Below are 9,528 nucleotides of genomic sequence, written 5' to 3'. Positions count from 1 at the left end.
TTCTGGTGATTTTTCATATCATACACCAATAGTTTTAGGTTCTGTTACTACTAGTTAGTTAGCAGATTGAGGCACATACCAGCCTCTGCTATTATTAGTTAGGTAGTGGATAATATCTATATCTTCATGTTGACCTAGCCAGTAGTATATCATTTTATCTTAGTTAATTTTATCAGTAAATATTGATTTACTCTTGTTAGATCGGTCAGTAGAAGACTGATTTACGTTTGTCGACTTGGGTAGTCGTAGATCGATATACCTTAGTGATTGCGAAGGATTAACGTACATTTATTAGATTTAGATAGTCGATCACAGATTCATTGTTTGGTTGGTCCGATCAGCAGGGGATCGACTTACTCTATTTTATAAAAATGCTGATCTTTGGGTGATTCATGTTTAGTTGGATATCTTGAGTACATTGGGTACATGACTTGTACTGACGGGGAGAAGACTGAATTAGCTGTATATCGTTGTCGGTTTGATCAATCTATAAAGGATTGATGTATCCTATTCCATGGGTACGTTAATTTTAGACTGTATGTGTAAAATACGGGAAAATAGGCGAATATTAATAAAATTTTGAAAATTTTGGAAATTTTTGAAGCTAAAGCGTGATAAGTTCACGGGGATTAAAGCGGACAAAAGCTTGTTTATGCTACCCATTTAAGTAAGGAAAAGTTTATTTTCTTTTTCTTTTCCAAATTCTTTTCTTTTCTCATTTTTCATTTTTTTTCCGTGTCCTCACCCAAATCTCATGGTCTTCTTCTTCCGCCTTCTTCCCTCGCGGAATTTGTAACCTACGCACGGGGACGGTTTCCTCACTCCTTGCTGCGTGCCTTGAGCGCGGTTTCCTTCTTGCATCGCTCGCGCCGTCAATGTTTGTCCGCCCCTCAGCCTGGCGTCTCTCCGCGTCCGCGAGCGACGGTCTTCCTCTTCCAGAGCATCCGGTCTCTCCTTTTCCTACACGAACGATTTCCGAGGCGCCCTCTGACGCCTTAGCCATCTCGCGCACCAGCGTCAGGCGACTCCTCGTGTGAGACCACTGCTGCGATTTTGGATTTTTTAGGTTCCTGAGCTCTCCTCGCCGTGAAGCACCTCCGTCTCTCCGTGTGCCTAGGTTTGGATATTGTGCCGCCACGAGGTTTGCTCTTATGACGTGTGCCCTAACATTTTAAAGATGATCCATGATTGTATCCTAGCTTTGATTGGAATTGGGTTGTTTTGGTTGATTTTGGATTTTTATTTTTCTTGATTTGTGGTCGGAATGAAGGAGTTTTGGGTTTGTGGATGATTTTGGGCCTATCATTTAGGACCTACTTAATTGTCAATGCGACTTGGTGGTAGAAACTAGTGTGAGGTGGTTTTGATCTTGTGGTGATTATTGCTAGTGTGTTAGTAATAATTTGATTTAGGTTTAGAAGTTGTATAATGTAGTGTAGTTGGGGTTAATGAAACTAACCCTACTGTGGTATCTAGTTGTTTATAATTAAATTAGCTAAACTGCGATTTAACATGGGACTTTGGCCTTGATATCTCGGATGGACATTTCTATTTTGGAGGTAGACTTATTGTCTTTGATATGCTTAGTAATAAATAATATGTTGCATTAATTGTGTTTCCTATTTGTTTGGGTTAATCACTGCCCAACACATGTTACCTGTTTGATTGATTGTTTGATTTCATTTCGTATTGATCTTGTACCGATCTATCATGCTCATGGGTAGTGATATAACCATGTTTTACCATGTCAGGTCCTAGGTTTGATAGCTTATTTGATCGGTATACCTTGATATGATTTATTCACTATGGTGCCCATTGTTATATGTCGGAGGTTGGTTTAGTATATTACCATTAGTGACATGCACCATTCGTGATGATCGTCTTCGCGTCGATAGATTTCTTATTGTTGAGCACTTTGCGGTTTTATCCTTTGATTGCTCCGTTGTGGCCTTTCGTGGCGTGACACGGCGTAGTAAGTTAGTTTGACTCTTCCGTGCTCCGGTTGATCCGCTCGGGTAGTAGTGTGGTAGCACGTTAGAATTCCTCCCTCATGGAGAGGAGATGATCACGCGCTCCCCATTTATGATTTGGGGTAGGAGTGCGTATGTACTCCGGCGTCACTCGATCACTCGAGGTAGTGTGCTGGAGTGCAGGATCGTGACTACCCAGGTCCCACTTTTGTTGTGAGTTGGTGTGGCGTGGGGTGACCATGACATTGGCGCATATGCATGATGCATTTATTGTTGTGATTGTGATTCTGTGCATTTATATCTGCGTATTGTTCGATACCTATGTTTGACATGCATACAGGATTATACCACTGTTTGTCCTTATACTCGAGTCTGGTTAGTACTGATTCTCTCTTGTCTTCTTCGGTTGCATTTACCTTTATTTTTATCGGGAGACTGTACGCATGATTAGTGCTAGGTGTTATTTCTTTACTTTGCATATCAATTGTAGTGTTGGACTCACCCGCCTCCATTGTCGTTATTTTCAGGTTGATGCTGTCAGGAGGGAGTTCCAGTCGCTAGTCCCCACAGCACGTAGTGCTAGATCTCTGCAGACCTCGATGGTTTATATATCGTTTAGTTTTGTTTTGCATTTATTGATTATGTGTGGACTTGGTTTGTTTGGATACTTGGTTGTTGTATGGATTTTGTGATGATGATGGATTTTTATTCGATGTGTTTTTACTACGTGCCTGCCTGGACAGCAGAAGAGGTGAGTTCGTCGGTTTTGAGCTTTACGAGTGTAGTTGAGTTGGGTGGTTTTTGAGTCGAGTATTACTACTTTGTTTGATTATATATAACTGCGTGGTGATGTTTTATTTTGTTGTTATTATTCCAGTCGCGTATTTGTGAGATGTAGAAAAGTTTGAGATTGTCCACCGTATGGGGAGATCTTTGAAATTTTCTGACAAGGACTCCTACATGACAATTTAGTGGTATCGAGCCAGTTTACGATCTTTTGTTTCGTATTTTGGATGTTTGGGATAACTTGATACCAATTTATTTGGTATCGAGCGCCAAGTTTGGTGTTACTTGTTGGATTTTGTATTTTGGATTTTGGGATTTATCTCGATACAATTTATTTGGTATCGAGGCGGATATAATCCTTTTGGGGTTACGAGATTTATCGGATACATTGTTGGTATTACGGATATTTGGGTTAGCCAGTTTGTCAACGGTCATTTCAGTTTTCGATATGGTGATGTTTGAATTTCGTTTGGTTGTTTGGATTTTGAGATTTTCTTATTGAATTTTGAGGTCAGAAGTTGGTGACTGGACAACGATGGAACATCTCCAGACGGCATATAGGTATGATGTTTATTTTATGATAGTTATGACATGTATTAGTATTTTATCTTTAGTACCTGTCTGGTTGCTGTAACCCATATTACATGTGATGGGATAATCATTGAGCATGGTTGACCTTATCAGAGATCAAGGATTATAGTCTCTGGTGATTTTTCATATTATACCATCAGTAGTTTTAACTTCTGTTGCTACTAGAAGGGATGGAGGCACATACCAGCCTCTGCTATTATTAGTTAGGTAGTGGATAATATCTATATCTTCATGTTGACCTAGCCAGTAGTATATCATTTTATCTTAGTTAATTTTATCAGTAAATATTGATTTACTCTTGTTAGATCGGTCAGTAGAAGACTGATTTACGTTTGTCGACTTGGGTAGTCGTAGATCGATATACCTTAGTGATTGCGAAGGATTAACGTACATTTATTAGATTTAGATAGTCGATCACAGATTCATTGTTTGGTTGGTCCGATCAGCAGGGGATCGACTTACTCTATTTTATAAAAATGCTGATCTTTGGGTGATTCATGTTTAGTTGGATATCTTGAGTACATTGGGTACATGACTTGTACTGACGGGGAGAAGACTGAATTAGCTGTATATCGTTGTCGGTTTGATCAATCTATAAAGGATTGATGTATCCTATTCCATGGGTACGTTAATTTTAGACTGTATGTGTAAAATACCGGAAAATAGGCGAATATTAATAAGGGAATTTTCCGAAATTTTTGGAAATTTTTCGGGAATTTTTCAGAGCTCGTACGGATAAGTTCACGGGGATTAAAACGGGACCGGGAAAAAAGCTTGTTTATGCTACCCATTTAAGTAAGGAAAAGTTTATTTTCTTTTTCTTTTCCTAATTCTTTTTCTTTTTCTCATTTTTCATTTTTTTTTCCCGTGTCCTCACCCAAATCTCGCCGAGTCTTCTTCTTCCCCGCGCCTTCTTCCCCTCACGGCGAATTTGCCCTAACCGCAACCGCAAGGAGGCGGTTTCCTCACTTCCTTGCCGTGCCCTAGCCGTGCGCCGCCGACGCCTCCTTCTCACTGCCGCGCCTCCGACAGTCGTTCGTCCCCGCCGTACACCGCGATCTCGACGCCACTGTGCGCCCCTCAACGCCGGCGTCTCCTCGCTGGCACTCAGGCACATCCGAGCAGAGGTCTTCCTCTACCCGACGCCGACATCTCTCCTTTTCCTCCCGAGCCGAACACCGACGCCTCTGCCTTAGCCATCTCGCGCCGCCACCACAGCCGGTCACCGCGACTCCTCTTGTGGGCTCGTGACACAGCCGACTCCCTGCTACCGGTGCCCTATTTTGGGTTCACAGTCAGCCGAGCTCTCATCACAGCAGTGTCGTAGACCTCCACCTCGTGTGCCCTAGGTTTTGATTGTGCCGCCACTGAGTTTGCTTCGCCGACGCTGTGCCCTAACATTTTCGCCGGCCACAGGTTCGATACATCACATATTGTAGGCTCTGTACCCTAGCTTTGATTGGAATTGGGTTGTTTTTGGTTGATTTTGGATTTTTTTTTTTCTTGATTTGTGGTCAGTGAAGTAATCAGCATGGAGTTTGGGTTTGTGGATGATTTTGGGTTCCGGCAGCTATCCCATTTAGCAGCCTACTTAATTGTCAACAGCAACACACTGCGATCGGGAATCAAAAAACTACAGGCTGTGAATTGAGGTAAGGTTTAGGGTTTTGATCTTGTGGTAGATTATTGCTAGTGTGCTAGTAATAATTATTGATTTAGGTTTAGAAGTTGTATAACGGTGTAGTTGGGGTTAATGAAACTAACCCTAACTGGTCAGTGGATTAGAAATTAGTTTAGCTAGTTGTTTATAATTAAATTAGCTAAACTGTGCGATTTAACATGGGACTTTGACGCGAGACGAGTATCTCGGAGTCAGATTGGACCTTTCTATTTTGGAGGCGGGTACTTTTGACTTATTGTCTTTGATATGCTTAGTAATGAAAATAATATGTTGCATTAATTGTGTTTCCTATTTGTTTCGGTTAATCACTATCCAACACATGTTACCTGTTTGATTGATTGTTTGATTTCATTTCGTATTGATCTTGTACCGATCTATCATGCTCATGGGTAGTGATATAACCATGTTTTACCATGTCAGGTCCTAGGTTTGATAGCTTATTTGATCAGTATACCTTGATATGATTTATTCACTATGGTGCCCATTGTTATATGTCCAGAGGTTGGTTTAGTATATTACCATGCTTAGTGACATGCACCATTTGCATGCATGCTGTGCGAGAGATTGCTCCATTATTGTTGAGCACTTTGCCGGTTTTCATCACTGTTCGGTGCTCCTTTGTGACGCTCATGGGTAGCGTGACACGCGTAGTAGCACGTTAGTTTGACTCTTAGGTGCTCCGTTGATCCGCTCGGGGGTAGTGTGGCGCAGGATGTGTATACGTTAGAGATTCCTCCCGTCATAGTGGAGATGAGAGCATTGCGCTCCCCATTTTGATTTGGGGTAGGAGGATATGTATCCGACAACATCCCGTCCACTCGATCACTCATCGGGAGTAGTGTTGCGAGTGTCACAGCCCTACCCACTTGGTCCCACTTTTGTTGTGAGTCGTCCGGGGTGACCATGACATTGGCATCATATGCATGATGCATTTATTGTTGGATTGTGATTGCATTTATATGCTGCATATTGTTGGATACCTATGTTTGACATGCATACGGGATTCCTATACTACTACTTGGTCTTATACCTGGTTAGTACAGATTCTCTCTTGTCTTCTTCGGTTGCATTTACCTTTATTTTTATCAGGAGACTGTACGCATGATTAGTGCTAGGTGTTATTTCTTTACTTTGCATATCAATTGTACCTGCTGAGTGTTGGACTCACCCCGCCTCCATTGTCGTTATTTTCAGGTTGATGCTGTCAGGAGGGAGTTCCAGTCGCTAGTCCCCACAGCACGTAGTGCTAGATCTCTGCAGACCTCGATGGTTTATATATCGTTTAGTTTTGTTTTGCATTTATTGATTATGTGTGGACTTGGTTTGTTTGGATACTTGGTTGTTGTATGGATTTTTGTGATGATGATGGATTTTTATTCGATGTGTTTTTTTTACTACGTGCCTGCCTGGACGGCAGAAGAGGTGAGTTCGTCGGTTTTGAGCTTTACGAGTGTAGTTGAGTTGGGTGGTTTTTGAGTCAGAGTATTACTACTTTGTTTGATTATATATAACTGCGTGGTGATGTTTTATTTTGTTGTTATTATTCCAGTCGCCTGTGACTGAGGTATTTGTGAGATGTAGAAAAGTTTGAGATTGTCCACCGTACAGGGGAGATGCTGCCGAAATTTTCTCGGACAAGGACTCCTCTGGGGCATGACAATTTAGTGGTATCAGAGCCAGGTTTACGATCTTTTGTTTTCGTATTTTGGATGTTTAGATAACGATACTTTTGTTTTGTATTTTGGATTTTTGGGATTTATCTGATACCAATTTATTTGGTATCAGAGCGGGTTATGATACCTGCTTTTGGGGGTTCTGGAGATTTATCGGATACCTGTTGTTGGTATTCTGGATATTTGGGTTAGCCAAGTTTGCGAGTCAAACTGGTCATTTTCGGATTTTCGATATGGTGATGTTTCGAATTTCCGTTTCGGATTTGTTTGGATTTTCGGAGATTTTCTTATTCGGAATTTTGAGGTCAGAAGTTGGTGACTGGACAACGATGGAACATCTCCAGACGGCATATAGGTATGATGTTTATTTTATGATAGTTATGACATGTATTAGTATTTTATCTTTAGTACCTGTCTGGTTGCTGTAACCCATATTACATGTGATGGGATAATCATTGAGCATGGTTGACCTTATTAGAGATCAAGGATTATAGTCTCTGGTGATTTTTCATATTATACCATCAGTAGTTTTAACTTCTGTTGCTACTAGAAGGGATGGAGGCACATACCAGCCTCTGCTATTATTAGTTAGGTAGTGGATAATATCTATATCTTCATGTTGACCTAGCCAGTAGTATATCATTTTATCTTAGTTAATTTTATCAGTAAATATTGATTTACTCTTGTTAGATCGGTCAGTAGAAGACTGATTTACGTTTGTCGACTTGGGTAGTCGTAGATCGATATACCTTAGTGATTGCGAAGGATTAACATACATTTATTAGATTTAGATAGTCGATCACAGATTCATTGTTTGGTTGGTCCGATCAGCAGGGGATCGACTTACTCTATTTTATAAAAATGCTGATCTTTGGGTGATTCATGTTTAGTTGGATATCTTGAGTACATTGGGTACATGACTTGTACTGACGGGGAGAAGACTGAATTAGCTGTATATTGTTGTCGGTTTGATCAATCTATAAAGGATTGATGTATCCTATTCCATGGGTACGTTAATTTTAGACTGTATGTGTAAAATACCGGAAAATAGGCGAATATTAATAAGGGAATTTTCCGAAATTTTTGGAAATTTTTCGGGAATTTTTCGGGGGATAAAAACGGGACCGGGAAAAGCCTGTTTATGCTACCCATTTAAGTAAGGAAAAGTTTATTTTCTTTTTCTTTTCCTAATTCTTTTTCTTTTTCTTATTTTTCATTTTTTTCCCGTGTCCTCACCCAAATCTCGCCGAGTCTTCTTCTTCCCCGCGCCTTCTCCCCCTCACGGCGAATTTGCCCTAACCGCAACCGCAAGGAGGCGGTTTCCTCACTTCCTTGCCGTGCGCCGCCGACGCCTCCTTCTCACTGCCGCGCCTTCGACAGTCGTTCGTCCCCGCCGTACACCGCGATCTCGACGCCACTGTGCGCCCCTCAACGCCGGCGTCTCCTCGCTGGCACTCAGGCACAGCCGAGCAGAGGTCTTCCTCTACCCGACGCCGACATCTCTCCTTTTCCTCCCGAGCCGAACACCGACGCCTCTGCCTTAGCCATCTCGCGCCGCCACCACAGCCGGTCACCGCGACTCCTCTTGTGGGCTCGTGACACAGCCGACTCCCTGCTACCGGTGCCCTATTTTGGGTTCACATTGTGCCGCCCCTGAGTTTGCTTCGCCGACGCTGTGCCCTAACATTTTCGCCGGCCACAGGTTCGATCCATCACAGATTGTAGGCTCTGTACCCTAGCTTTGATTGGAATTGGGTTGTTTTTGGTTGATTTTGGATTTTTTTTTATTTTTCTTGATTTGTGGTCAGTGAAGTAATCAGCAAGGAGTTTGGGTTTGTGGATGATTTTGGGTTCCGGCAACTATCCCATTTAGCAGCCTACTTAATTGTCAACAGCAACACACTGCGACCGGGAATCAAGAAACTACAGGCTGTGAATTGAGGTAAGGTTTAGGGTTTTGATCTTGTGGTAGATTATTGCTAGTGTGTTAGTAATAATTATTGATTTAGGTTTAGAAGTTGTATAACGGTGTAGTTGGGGTTAATGAAACTAACCCTAACTGGTCAGTGGATTAGAAATTAGTTTAGCTATTTGTTTATAATTAAATTAGCTAAACTGTGCGATTTAACACAGGACTTTGACGCGAGACGAGTATCTCGGAGTCAGATTGGACCTTTCTATTTTGGAGGCGGGTACTTTTGACTTATTGTCTTTGATATGCTTAGTAATGAAAATAATATGTTGCATTAATTGTGTTTCCTATTTGTTTCGGTTAATCACTGCCCAACACATGTTACCTGTTTGATTGATTGTTTGATTTCATTTCGTATTGATCTTGTACCGATCTATCATGCTCATGGGTAGTGATATAACCATGTTTTACCATGTCAGGTCCTAGGTTTGATAGCTTATTTGATCAGTATACCTTGATATGATTTATTCACTATGGTGCCCATTGTTATATGTCCAGAGGTTGGTTTAGTATATTACCATGCTTAGTGACATGCACCATTTGCATGATCGCATGCTGTGCGATAGATTGCTCCATTATTGTTGAGCACTTTGCCAGTTTTCATCACTGTTCGGTGCTCCGTTGTGACGCTCATGGGTAGCGTGACACAGCGTAGTAGCACGTTAGTTTGACTCTTCCGGTGCTCCGTTGATCCGCTCAGGGGTAGTGTGACGCAGCGTGTAGCACGTTAGAGATTCCTCCCCGTCATAGTGTACCGGGAGATGAGAGCATTGCGCTCCCCCATTTATGATTTGGGGTAGGAGTATGTATGTACTCCGACAGCATCTCGTCCACTCGGTCACTCATCAGGGGTAG

Source organism: Zingiber officinale, chromosome 6A (genome assembly GCF_018446385.1).
Source record: "Zingiber officinale cultivar Zhangliang chromosome 6A, Zo_v1.1, whole genome shotgun sequence".
Classification (NCBI taxonomy): domain Eukaryota; kingdom Viridiplantae; phylum Streptophyta; class Magnoliopsida; order Zingiberales; family Zingiberaceae; genus Zingiber; species Zingiber officinale.
This window is presented reverse-complemented; position numbering follows the sequence as displayed.